Source organism: Lontra canadensis, unplaced genomic scaffold (genome assembly GCF_010015895.1).
Source record: "Lontra canadensis isolate GAN:19392208 unplaced genomic scaffold, GSC_riverotter_1.0 scaffold23, whole genome shotgun sequence".
In the NCBI taxonomy this organism is placed as follows: Eukaryota; Metazoa; Chordata; class Mammalia; order Carnivora; family Mustelidae; genus Lontra; species Lontra canadensis.
In genome coordinates this window covers 21,735,398-21,748,803 of record NW_022631017.1, presented here as the reverse complement: position 1 = coordinate 21,748,803, position 13,406 = coordinate 21,735,398, and positions in this window count along the sequence as shown.

Here is a 13,406-nt window from a genome sequence, read left to right as displayed (position 1 = left end):
GGTAAGAATTTGAGGAAATAAGAGCTAGGAATCTTTGCACATTTCAGATTTACAGAATATCAATGTGTGTGTGTTTGTGTGTGTGGGGGGGGTGGTTCTTGGTTTTGAATAGAAGTTCCCTGGGGTCTAGAAGAAGAGTTCTTAGATCAGACTTAGGAGTGACTCAAATCAATTGCAGGAAGAAGGCCTGAGAGTCTTGGTTTACCAAGTGAAGCCAGCAGCCAGGTCCTGGCAGGAAAGGCCTTCCTCACAAAGATGCCACGCCTCTTGTCAGCAACTCACTGTAAGCTGCTTTTTGACCAATGACAATTCTTCGTTTTCATACATTTTTATAGTGCGGAAAACCTGTCTCCGTCTTTCATCATTCCTTGCCTACCACTCAGAGTCATGTACCAAAGAATTTCATGGCCTTATTCTGTATAAAATCTTACAACTTCACCTTATTTCATGGGAGAACCTTGTATCTCCACCAACACCTAGTCGGGTCTCTTTCTCCTCCTATCTAAAATAGGGAGAGGAATGCCAATGATCCAGAAGTTTCTTTCTAGCTCTAAAACTCTGTAATTCTAATATTAATAATGGTCATATCAGGTTATGCTGATAACACATGTTAGCTGGTGAGTTGCCAGCTAAAAATTACTAGTCTGTGCCATGGATAAAAGTCTCTGAGATTGATAGCAACATAATGACTCAAGGTGAATTTTGTATCAGTTGAGCTGAGAGAGGCCACACGCTTAGTAGGCCACCTGACATAAGTAGACAGCTGTGTCAGAAACAAGCAGTGAGCCCAGCTTGCGTGCTGGAGGCTAGGCCTCTCAGATGTCCTCGAGCCAACATGGCCAACAGAACTAAAATATCCTAAATAGCTCCTCTGTCCCCTAGACTTGGTTTATGTAGATGTAAAAATAGAAGAACATTGTGGATTAGATCTTCCTCCAGAGAAAAGGGGTAGGAGTTTGTCATCCGCCTTGTGTGAGGGAAGCAGCAGGATAATTGATAGTCCCATTATGTATAGCCAGGTGGTGGTGATATCATGCTGGTAATTTGAGCTGTATGAGAAAGGAGCATTTTTCATTTCTGACTAAGTTCTGGATCATATTTAAAGGATATCAAGCATCCAAATGAGAAAAGAAAACTTTATGTGATAAATAAATGGGAAAATGAATGAACACCTATCCATTTGATGTTACACGGGCAAAATAACTCTCTGACAGAACATTGCACATTGACAGGGAACATTATTGGCCTTACACACATCTCAGGCTTTGTCAGAGAAGGACCCTTTGTAGGTAATGATGAGCTTTGGGAGACAGGGTGATGAACCAGTCGTCTGTGAGAGGGGTTGCGCTGTCCTTTCCCTCCTGCTAGGAAGTTTTCCACCTAAAATTTGCTGGCATGCAGTCACTGTGATGCAATACACATTTGTCTTGCCAATTAGTGTATGGATGAGGGGTTCCTGGTTGCATGATGGCTCCAAGACATCACATTCTTGGTCATGGAAATAGCTACAGAATTGTAAAAATGTGTGATACTCTCCACACCACACTATAGTTAGTGCCTTGTACTCCTTACTCTGTCACAGTATAGTGTCCAGAGATTTCTTGACCCCATAAAGTGTATGTTTTCATTCAAAGACAATTTCTGACTTGTGTCTGTCCTCTTTTCATAAAAGGTATTTCAAGCAATTTATCTTATTAGTTCCAGTGAAGAACAGAATATCAAAATCTGTCTGATGTGTTGAATTAAATTCTAAGAGAGGTGTCGCTAGGGGGTTGCCTGGGTGGCTCAGTGGGTTAAAGTCTCTGCCTTCGGCTCAGGTCGTGATCCCAGGGTTCTGGGATCGAGCCCCACATCAGGCTCTCTGCTCAGCAGGGAGCCTGCGCCCCCCCCGCCTTTCTGCCTGCTTCTCTGCCTACTTGTGATCTCTGTCTGTCAAATAAATAAATAAAATATTTTAAAAAAAAGAGAGAGAGGTGTCACTAGGACATTTGTATATAATGGAAATATTAAATAAGTTAGGAATATGTTTTCTACTGTATATGCCTTTCTCCAACATCTTAAAAACTGGTAAGTTCAAGTTTCCTCTCCATTTTCAAGAATGAATGCCACTGATGTCAGACATTAGAATGCAACTCTTAGAAATATTGCTTTATTCATTTTCCTCTGCTTCATATGGGAAATTCCTAGTTAGTTGGTAATTTACAAACCCTGAGAATTAATTTTAAGTGAACTTTTAAGTTTATAAAAGAAACCAAAAACAGGGCTCCCAGATGGCTCAGTCAGTAGAGCATGTGACTCTTGATCTTGCGGGTCATGAATTCAAGCCCCACATTGGTTATCAGAACTTACTTAAAAATAATAAAATAAAATAAAATAAAAAAGAACCTACAAAACTGAAGAAAGGCACATGGTAAAAAGAGCATGATTTTTAAAATCAGGTGTCTCTGGCTTTGAATTCTATGTTTGCTCCTTACTAGGAATGGGAGGGATTATTTCAGTATTTCCTTCTAGGAAACTGTTTCATCCTCTTTGAAATATGAAAATAATTTTTATGGGTAATATCTTTTTGAAGATTTAGTATAATAAACTGCCAAGCTCCTGGCACAGTGCACCACAGACAAGGCATCAATAAAGATTAGTTCCCCACCTACTCCTCCTTTCTTCTTAGTAGCCTTAGATTTTGTTAAAAGAAATCTCTCTATCCCTTTTAATTTCGACATCCAGTAGAATAATAACTGTTGTTAGGCTTTACCGATTATTTCACTGAGTTCCAAAGTATTTCACACAAGAAACTGGTTTGGAGCAGGGTGCCAAGAAGTTGACTTAGGGAACATTAGGTCACCATTCTGTTGAGAACTGCCTCTGTACCAGTTCACAAATGGTACTGAACCTCATACTCATACTTGCACAGTCCTGATGAGTAGCTGTACAATAAGGAGAATGAGAGACAGTTAGAATCCCTCTAACTGGGAGAATTACCAGAGACTTTTCCCGGAAAAATTGTTGTTATTCTGGTTTCTGGCCAAGTGCTCGGTGAAAACAAATTTCTTAAGACTTAATTACCTTATTAAGTGAGAAAGTGTTTCAAAAGCTATTCATTCAGCCTCCCGTACAATATGTCCTTTGTACAAATCTATCCTCGATTTACCTTTGACCTAGAGAAGACAGAATATGAAACATATGTTGTTTATCTAAACAGATACACTCAGCTCTCCAGGAAAGAGTAGTCTGAACGTCCCAACAGAATGGAGAGATAGCAATAGGAAGAGAGACTATCACTACTCTTCCTGCTGTTACCACTGTTCTTTCTGTTTCATTTTGTACCGTAACCACTGTTCTTGTTGCAATTCAGAGAACAAGACAGGCCTGCTGCTGTGCTAATTCATCAATCACCTCAAGGCAGGAAGCAAGACCTCTTCTGTGGGACTTCACCATTAATTCCAGAATGCGCTGATCACTTTCTCAACAACAGGGGGAGCTCTAACTTACTCTCCAGTAAACTTTAAACTGTACTTCTATCCATTGAATGGGTATAGAATATTAAAATCTATAAATTCAAAAATATCTACACGTGATATAAAGCATGTATGGAAACATGATCATTTCAGAGTTTTCTCCCAATCATAGCCGATTTGTACCCATGGAATAGGGAATTCTAACAAGCTAAGGTAATTATTTATATTTAATTTAACACGGGTAAAAAAAGTTGAAAATGTTGCTTGCCTTTGAATGTTGTATCTTGAGACGTTGCTTAAAATGTGAGCCTTACAGGGGGCGCCTGGATGGCTCAGTCAGTTAAGGAGCTGACTTCAGCTCAGGTCATGGTCTCAGGGTCCTGGGATGGAGCCCTGCACAGAGCCCCACACTGGGCTGCATGCTCAACAAGGAATCTGCTTCTCTCCCTCTCCCTCTGCCCCGCCCCTGGCTCATGCGTGCTCTCTCTCTCTTTCTCAAATAAGTAAATAAAATCTTTAAAATAAATTAAAATATATTATATGCAAGCTAATAACTCCTTTCTATTAGGTAACAGCACTGATGCAATGCCACGCTCTACAGACTAGAAACCCCTAGATTATGATCATGTAATGACACTGTATTAATCTGAAGGGAATGAAGGGAATGGAGAGCCTTTGGAGACCTAAAAAATAACTCAGTATAGATCTAACACCACAGTCAGATCTGACATCTCTTTCAACAAGGAATAACTGGTGTTGTAGAAGTTTCTAAAGTTTCTGCTACTAATATATATACACATATAAGGCATAAATCTAACTGGTCAAACCTAGTTCTTATGCTCATATTGTAGTTACAAAGAAATTTGTGGGTGCAGGTTTTCTGGCTTCTACCTTAGGAAGGCGGGACTCATAATGTCTGTATCTGTAGAAATATCATTGTCACCATAGCCAAATCTATTTGATCCAAGTACCCACCCTGAACCTCCTTTATTTTAGAGATCTTTGTTGATTTCAATAACTAACCATTAGGGCCACTTGTTTTTATTCCACTTCCCATGCTTTAAATTCCCACTCTTATGTTTTAAATTCACCAAATAAAGAGTGAGCTTGTGAAACTCTAGGCCTTTACCCCAACACCAATAAAACCAGAATCCCAGGCCCATCCCATACATCCTCTCTCCCTCTCTGTCCCTGTGTAATTTGGGGTGTTTCATGCACTTCACAGGACTTGCAAGTCTTAATCCCTTTTTCAAAGTTTTCTGGTGGTTATTGCTGAAAGGGTTTGGCAGTTATGATGAGAACAAGGCTGGTCCAGCCAGAACATAGTTCATTATTAGGCTGAGCCTGGAACAAAACAATTGGCACCATCAGGAGGACTGTATTCCTGCCATTGCAATTAAAAAAGGGGAATGTCCTTTACCTGCAGCTTGCTTAACTCAAGTGGATATTACCATCTGGGAAAGGATCTCTTCTTGCTGGGAACTTGTCATGCTGCTATGTACTTTGGCATGGTGCCTCTATTGTGTATTGTCTGCCAAAGGGTTGATGCCCATAATAATCCAACAATTTCCCCCAGAGCGGTGTGATCAAGGCCTCACGGTCTCATAAGAATGTAGACTACTAATTACAAAAGCTTTAATTGAAGATCAATGTCATGAGAGTCTTCCAAGCCTCAAGGCCAAGGGCAGTTAAGAAGGGTAGGCTGGATTGCTAGTCTATTGTCACCACCTAAGGAAAGGTTCTGGGCTAAAGGCACAAGAAAAGGATTCCTCCCTTTAAAGAGGATGGGAGAGGGACACCTGGGTTGCTCAGTGAGTTAAGCCTCTGCCTTTGGCTCAGGTCATGATCTCAGGGTCCTGGAATCAAGTACCACATCGGGCTCTCTGCTCGGTGGGGAGCCTGCTTCCCCTTTCTCTCTGCCCATCTCTCTGCCTACTTGTGATCTCTCTCTCTCTCTCTCTCTCTCTCTGTCAAATAAATAAATAAATAAAAATCTTTAAAGAGGATGGGAGACCTTTATCTGTGACTACTGAGTCAGTGGGTTGTACTAAGAATATGTGTCCTAACCCAGAAGAGTGAAAATAATCTTGCAACTGGAAACCACTGGCACAACCAGAGGAAAAATAAAACAAACGTTTATGGTCCCTGGGTCACCACTTCATTCAACACACTCTTTGTCCCCTGATCCAGTGGAAAATTGTGGGTCTAATCTCTGGCACAGTGTTGCTAAGAAAAACTTAGTGGACAAATATAAATGTTCCGAACATCTGGTGCTACTGCCTCCTAAGAATGACGTGGAGGGGGGCGACTGGATGGCTCAGTGGATTAAGCCTCTGCCTTCGGCTCAGATCATGATCTCAGGGTCTTGGGATCGAGCCCCATATTGGGCTCTCTGCCATGCGGGGAGCCTGCTTCTCCCTCTCTCTCTCTCTCTGCCTGCCTCTCTGCTGCTTGTGATCTCTGTCTGTCGAGTGAATAAATAAAATCTTTAAAAAAAAAAAAAAAAGAATGACGTAGAGGTATACCACCTCCTTAATAAAGCAAAACCCTATAGAAGCTTCCTGGGTATTCCTGGGTATTGCCATGGCATAACAATGTGTCAAAACTCTAGTATTTTGGGGCACCTGGGTGGCTCAGTGGGTTAAAGCCTCTGCCTTCAGCTCAGGTCATGATCCCAGGGTCCTGGGATCAAGCCCCACATCATCGGGCTCTCTGCTCAGCGGGGAGCCTGCTTCCTCCTCTCTCTCTGCCTGCCTCTCTGCCTCCTTGTGATTTCTGTCTGTCAAATAAATAAATAAATCTTTAAAAAAAAAGAAAAAGATTTTCTAAAAACAAAAAAACCTCTAGTATTGTACTCTGGAGGCCTCGGGGCTTTGCCCAAAGACCATGTAGATATCCTGCTCACAGATCAGACCCCAGTTCTAAAGAGGTTAACTGGGACACCCTGGAAAGGAAAGTGGCTGTCTACAAAGTGGCATCAGTCAAAATTTCCTGATAACCATAAGTAGGAATAAGGCAACAGGGGAAAATCAAGAAGTAGAAAGTAAGATCAGAAACTATTTCTTAACTGAAATTTAAACTTTTCTTAAAGATGTTACGCAGTAGGAAGTAGGTGAGGAGCTTATTGGTCTTTGTGGAGTTTCGTATGATTGGTTGGGAATGGGCTCTGAAATGTTGCACATGGCTGCCAAAATGTGTCCACTGGCCAGTATCACTAAAGACCCTAAAATCCATAGCCTTCTTAAAGATCCACCCAGGCTATATGCTCATTTCTTCCAACATATCAGAGCTCTGCAGTCCCCTCCACTTTTCTCTGAAAGGGAAAGGGCCTCAAGAAGTGTCCCAGCTACCAAAGGAAAAGCTGACAGGGTTTTTGAGGATCTTCAGGAAATGGAAAGGCAAAGGACCCTAGGGCAATATTTCTGTACCAGGGCCCCCCACCCTTTCCTCACTTGGATGTTTAATGCCTGGCACTGTGCCCACTCCTCCATCATAGTTACTGTTAAGGCTCACAGTACATGGAAGACATTAAGATGAGACCCACCTCTTGTGGCACAAAACTGGCACAGGCCAATGGCACATTTCCATGACCACAGTGATCCAAGAGACACAGTCTTCATTTCCAACTCCAAAGAGGTTGCATCTGACCCTGAGTCTAGAAAATTATTTTCACAAGCTCTTTCTCTTAATTACAAGGCAGCACCATTACATTTTATGAGGACTGACGAAACCAACAAGAGGCCCTACCCCCCTGTTTCTCCCTCTCCCTCTGTCCTCCCCCTCTCTCACTCTCTCTTTCTCAGATAAATAAATAAATTTTTTTTTTTTTTAAAGATTAGTTGTCAAGGACAGATACTAGAGTCTTCTCCACAGATATTTCTTAAAAGCTCTAGCCATTGGAGCAAGTAACCTTAATTTGTTCTATCTGCCAAAGACAAAATTTCAATTCAACTGTTATTTATAAACCAGTGAGTTTTATATTGTTATACCTGATTCCTGGCTACAATTTGGAGGGAAAGGTATAGAGTCTCGGTGTCTGTCTGTGTGTTTATGTATGTCTGGAGATGTGTTATCTATATGTGCCTCCCCCCACCCCTTCTCTACCTCTGGATGGTATTGCCAAAACTAATTTATGAAAAAGCTCTATTTAATTGGCTTAAAGAAAAATAAGTGCTTATCAAATTAAATATTTCTAAACTCTCAGAAATATAATAGAAACTAACCCAAATGTGTTTCATGTTCATGAGATCTGAGGTAATCTTTGGTAAATAAAAGCCAGTTTAAGTTTGTTTGTTTAATTAAAGTAAGCATGTCTTCAGAGATCATCATTAAATACAATGTAGAGAGAACTTTTATTCTATCTGGGTTTTTTAGTCAAATAAACTCATTGATACCTGTTATAAAATTCTGGCTAGCTATGTTAATGCCTCATAAAAAATTTTATAACTAATCTAGATAGGATCTTAGGAACAAGTAAATAAATGTAAGTGTGATAAATGTTTTCAAGTTGTTGGGTCCCCAATGTTGGGTCTCCCAATAATGGGTCCGTGATTAAAGGAGCGAGACTGATACAAAGTGAAGGTCAAGCAAAGCTTTATTTTGTGCCAAGCATCAAGAATCAAACCGACCAGCCAGGGCCACGACTCTTACAGACAGCGAGACCCCTCCCTGCCTCACAGACTAACTTTTATAGAGCAAAGGCCATGTGGTTGGGCCTGGCCACACGCAGGTGGTGAATGAGATTGTAACACACAGAGAAAGCTGCATAGTCATGCTAGGTCACACATAAGTGACCAATTGAATCACAATTTATCCTATAGTAGATATTTGAACTAGCCTATCACCTTGGTGAGAATTGACACCCAAAAGGCGGGGGGCCCCCACTCCTTGGTAGCTAAAGAGACAGTAGCGCACTCTGCTGATTGGATGTCTCCACCTGACCCGACTCATCCCTGCATTTGGGCTGTTATCTCTACCTGACCTGACCCACCCTTGTATTTGGGCTTTGCTACCTGGGACTGGTTTCCCGGACTTGCTTTTAAATAAGTTCCCCTGGGGGCAGGACAGGGTCAATTTAAGTTTTACTATATAAACAACAAAATGGCTGTTCAACTGAGTTGGGGCCACTCTAGCTAAATAGGCCCTTACAAAGTGAAATTTTCAAATTATGTTTTATGATACATCTACTTACCAAATCTCTTTGGTGATTTACATCCTTAGAGTTCTGCTCAGTTAAGTTTGTGCATCACTGTCTTTATCTGGGTTATTTGTGAAAACTGAGTCTTCCCTATTAAGAGCTAAAGTTTTTTTGTTATTTTAAAAACGATGTAAACTTTCTGTGTTTGCCTGCAAAGTCTTAAATTACCACTTTTGTTGAACAGATTACTAAGTATTGTTTTCCAGTGAACTGTGATTCTTTGCAATCAAGTGTTTTAAAACCTTTTGATTTTTTTTTTTTTACAAACTTCTCAATAGTTCAAATTCTAAATAAAATCAATTAAATTACCCTAACTGGAACTACCTTTGGGAATTTGCAGAGAGTTCCTAAAACATCTCAAAAGATTTGTTCTTTCTCTTTATAAAAAGGAAGACATTAGGGGCACCTGGGTGGCTCAGTGGGTTAAGCCTCTGCCTTCGGCTCAGGTCATGGTCTCAGGGTCCTGTGATGGAGCCCCACATCTGGTCTCTGTTCAGCAGGGAGCCTGCTTCCCCCTCTCTCTCTGCCTGCCTCTTTGCCTACTTGTAATCTCTCTCTCTGTCAAATAAATAAATAAAATCTTTAATTAAAAAAAGAGAGATATTAAAGCCATTAGGCTTCCTTAATATCTTAAATTACATAGGAAGCATTGTTACATTAAAAATAATGGAAAACTTGATGAAGGGACACCTGGGTGGCTCAGTCAGTTAAGTGTCTGCCTTTGGCTCAGGTCATGATCTCAGGGTCCTGGGATGGAGCCCCATGTAGGCTCCCTGCTCAGCAGGGAGTTTGCTTCTCCGTCTCCTTTTGTCCCTCCCCACCGCTCATGCTCCGTTTTTCTCTCTCAAATAAATAAATAAAATCTATTTTAAAAATAATGGAAAACCTTCTTTATGGATATCCTTGTATGGATATATGTTATTAATAAAAGTCTTTTGGAAGTTATATGAAATTTCTAAAAATCTGCTTTGTAATGTTATCACTCATAATTCCATTATTATCTTAAAATGTGTGGGTCAACGAAATAGCTGAATTTCCTTGTCAAGTGCATTATAATGAATCACACAAGATCTTTAACCATAGACATTTTTAAGACATTTGCCATTCACAGTTATTGTCTTAACTCTGATGCTTTGGCAAAAGTGCTTGTCTTCAGGGAGATTCGTGGAAAGAACTCTAATGAGTAGAGGTTTCTTATAATTTTCAGATCATACCACTAAACTGGGTATGAATTTATAGGACACAAATGGAGAAATTGATGACTTCTAAAACTACTGACAAAAGATCAAGATCAACACCAGTTAATTACATGAGAATGAATGAACTGATGAGGGTGATTATCATTTTTATGATTTTTTGTTTGAAACATTGGTGATTCTTTCATGTTTTGTTTTTTGCAGATTTCTCCTAAATTATTTATTATTTATAGCAATTTGGTAAAGTATATCTTTGTGAACAAAGATGAAACCATTACTTTTTCTCTTTACCTGATCCCTCCAGAATTCAAAAACTCTCAATAAGTATTCTTATTTTAAAGACAATATAGTTATTTGCATAAGTTCAATAACAATCTGTTCCCCTTAAAACAGGACACAATTGGAAGCATTGGTTAAATTCATGGGGCTTTGAATGAAATGTCATATTTGAAAAAAATGTGCATATACTCAGATTTGACCAGACAATTTTAAAGATCTAAGATTGACTTCATGGAGCGAGTAAATCCCCTTGGAAAAGTCAGTCTGACATCTTACTTACAGGATTCCTGGCAGCTTTATCAGATGTGCAAGGCAGGTCATTTCCTTATAGGCCCAGGAAACTCAGGATATTTTGAAGATCTCAAAAAGAGAGGATTTACCCAAATCTTTAGGTATTGCAGGTGAAGTCTGATGGCCAGTCCTTGCTGTGGCTTCTTTGATAGACAGAACTAGGGATGACTACAGAGAGAAAGAATCACCAATGTTGACATCAGCCATATCAGCAACTTTTTTCTGGAAATGTTTCCTGAGGAAAGGAAAAGAAAATAAAAAATAAACTATCAAGACTATAACATAATAAAAACTTTCTGCACAGAGAAGGAAACAGTCAAGAAAACAAACAGACAACCTATGGAAAGGAAGAAGATATTTGCAAATGACATATCTTATAAAGAGTTAATACCCAAAATACATCAAGAACATAGAACTCAATGCCAAAAAAACAAATAATCCAATCCAAAATTGGGCAGAAGACATGAACAGACATTTTTCCAGAGAAGACATCTAGATAGCCAAGAGACACATGAAAAAATATGCAACATCACTCATCATCAGGGAAATGCAAATCAAAACTACAATGAAACAACACCTCACACCTGTAAGAATGGTTAAAATCAAAAACAGAAGAAAAAGTGTTGACGAGGAGGTGGAGAGAAAAGGTCCCTTGTGAACTGTTGGTGAAAATGCAAACTGGTACAGCCTTGTGGAAAACAGTATGGAGGTTCCTCAAAAAATTAAAAATGTAATTACCATATGATCCAGTATTTCCACTCCTGGGTATTTGCCCAAAGAATATGGAAACACTAATTTGAAAAAGATATATGCACTCCTATGTTTATAGTTTATAGCAGCATTATCTACAATAGCCAAATTATGGAAGCAGCCCAAATGTCCATTGATTGAAGAATGGATAAAAAAGGTGATATATAGGGACACCTGGGTGGCTCAGTTCATTAAGCAGCTGCCTTTGGCTCAGGTCATGACCCCAGCGTCCTGGGATCGAGTCCCACATCGGGCTCCTTGTTCCGTCGGGAGCCTGCTTCTCCCTCTGCCACTCTGTCTGCCTCTGCTCACTCTCTCTCTCTCTCTCTGACAAATAAATAAATAAAATCTTAAAAACAAAAAAGGTGATATATACACACGTGTGTGCGAACACACACAGGAGTATTCAAATATTACTCAGCATAAAAAAGAGTGAAATCTTGCCATTTGCAACAACATGGATGGACCTAGAGAACAAATGTTAAGTGAAATAAGTCAGAGAAAGAAAAATACCATATGATTTTACTCATATGTGGAATTTAAGAAGTGAAACAAATGAGCGAAGGGGGAAAAAAGAGAGAGAGGCAAAGCAAGAAACAGATTCTTAACTACAGAGAACAAACTGATGATTACCAGAGGGGAAATGGGGGGAGTGGTTTAAATAGGTGATGGGGATTAAAGAGTGCATTTTTGGTGATGAGCATTGGGTAATGTATCAAAGTATTGAGTCATTATATTGTACACTTGAAACTAATATTACACTGCATGTTAACTGATCGGAATTTAAATAAGGACTTTTAAAAAACTAAAATTAATATGCCAGGTAGGAGAAAGAGTTGTTACCTCATCACCAAGGGCAAGATCATGTTACTTCAATCAAACTTAAATATTTTGTTGTGCACAAGCCATCTTCAGCGCTGGGGATAGAAAGTCGACTGGGACCAAGGCTGTCTCTGAGGAGTTTGCAGATACCAATATGGTCAACGTGCTTCTCAGGGGAGGTGTGCTGTGTTGTGTTTCTCCTACACATATGGATTAAATACTATAGGTAGCAAGGGGCTTTCCTTTCACCACCTCTATTTCTACCAATAAATACAGTCCTTGGGAAAATTAAACCCAAAGAGTGTACATTACTCTCTTTAATTTAGTCTTTGTTGAAAAAATATCCTAAAAGGCTTCCAATAGCCAAGAGAGAAAATTATATTTTTGTTGTCCTTATTATCCCATTTATAAGTTTTTATATTGATAATGGTTCAACTCTTTCATCATTGCAAAATGTATTTTAGAATGAACTACGATGATTTATTTCTTGGCAAGAAGTATTTATTAAGAACCTATTCTATCCATAATATGTTAGATATTATGAAATTTGATAAAGCAATTAATAAATAAGTTCAAAATAATGAAGACAAAAAGTAAACAAAATTAACAGCCTGAATATAATCCTAAAGGTAAAGTTATGTGATATACACAAAATAGAGTGGTAAATTTCTGTATACATATTAGGTAAAATTTCATTGTGCAACTTGGCATTAGTCAGACAGTGTAGCATTTCAACTGACGGTGAAAAGATGGGAGATTTCTCTGTGTAGGAGAACAGGATGAACAGAGATTGTACAGGGTAGAGTAAAAAAAGAGCGTGGTCTCGCTCAGAAATACATCACAGAACAAGGAATCAGAAACCATTATAAACCAGGCAACAGAGAAGGAGAGAAGGCAGTGGCATGAGAGTGGTGAACAGCTCCAGTTCAGCAACCACGTAACTTGAGTTAAATCTTGGAGGCTGATGAACAAAAGACCATAAACTTTAGGCTTCTGAAAGATCATAAAAAATAATATTTCACTTAATTAATTTTCAAAGTAAGGGTCAATTATATTTTCTGTTTGTGTCTTGCTGCCTTTTAAAATACAAGTTGTTACATTCACCTAGACAAAAAGAGTTGGTGATTAATTTAAAGGCAGATGGCACAGACACATTTCCCTACAAGTATGGCTTTTTTTTCCTGGGTATGATATTTTCTTTCCTGAAATTCAATTTTTAAAAAAATTTCACAGGAAGCACTTCTAAAATACAAATGATGGCTGCAGTAGAGAAAAGAAAAAGCACCCATGTTTCATCATATTGATTTCTGAGCTTTACTAAAGGAAATGAGCTCCCGTTGCATATGGCTTGTGTGTCCAAATATCATATAGCCCCAAGATCAAGAAGCCTTGAGATAACTGTCTAGTCAGTGGCTG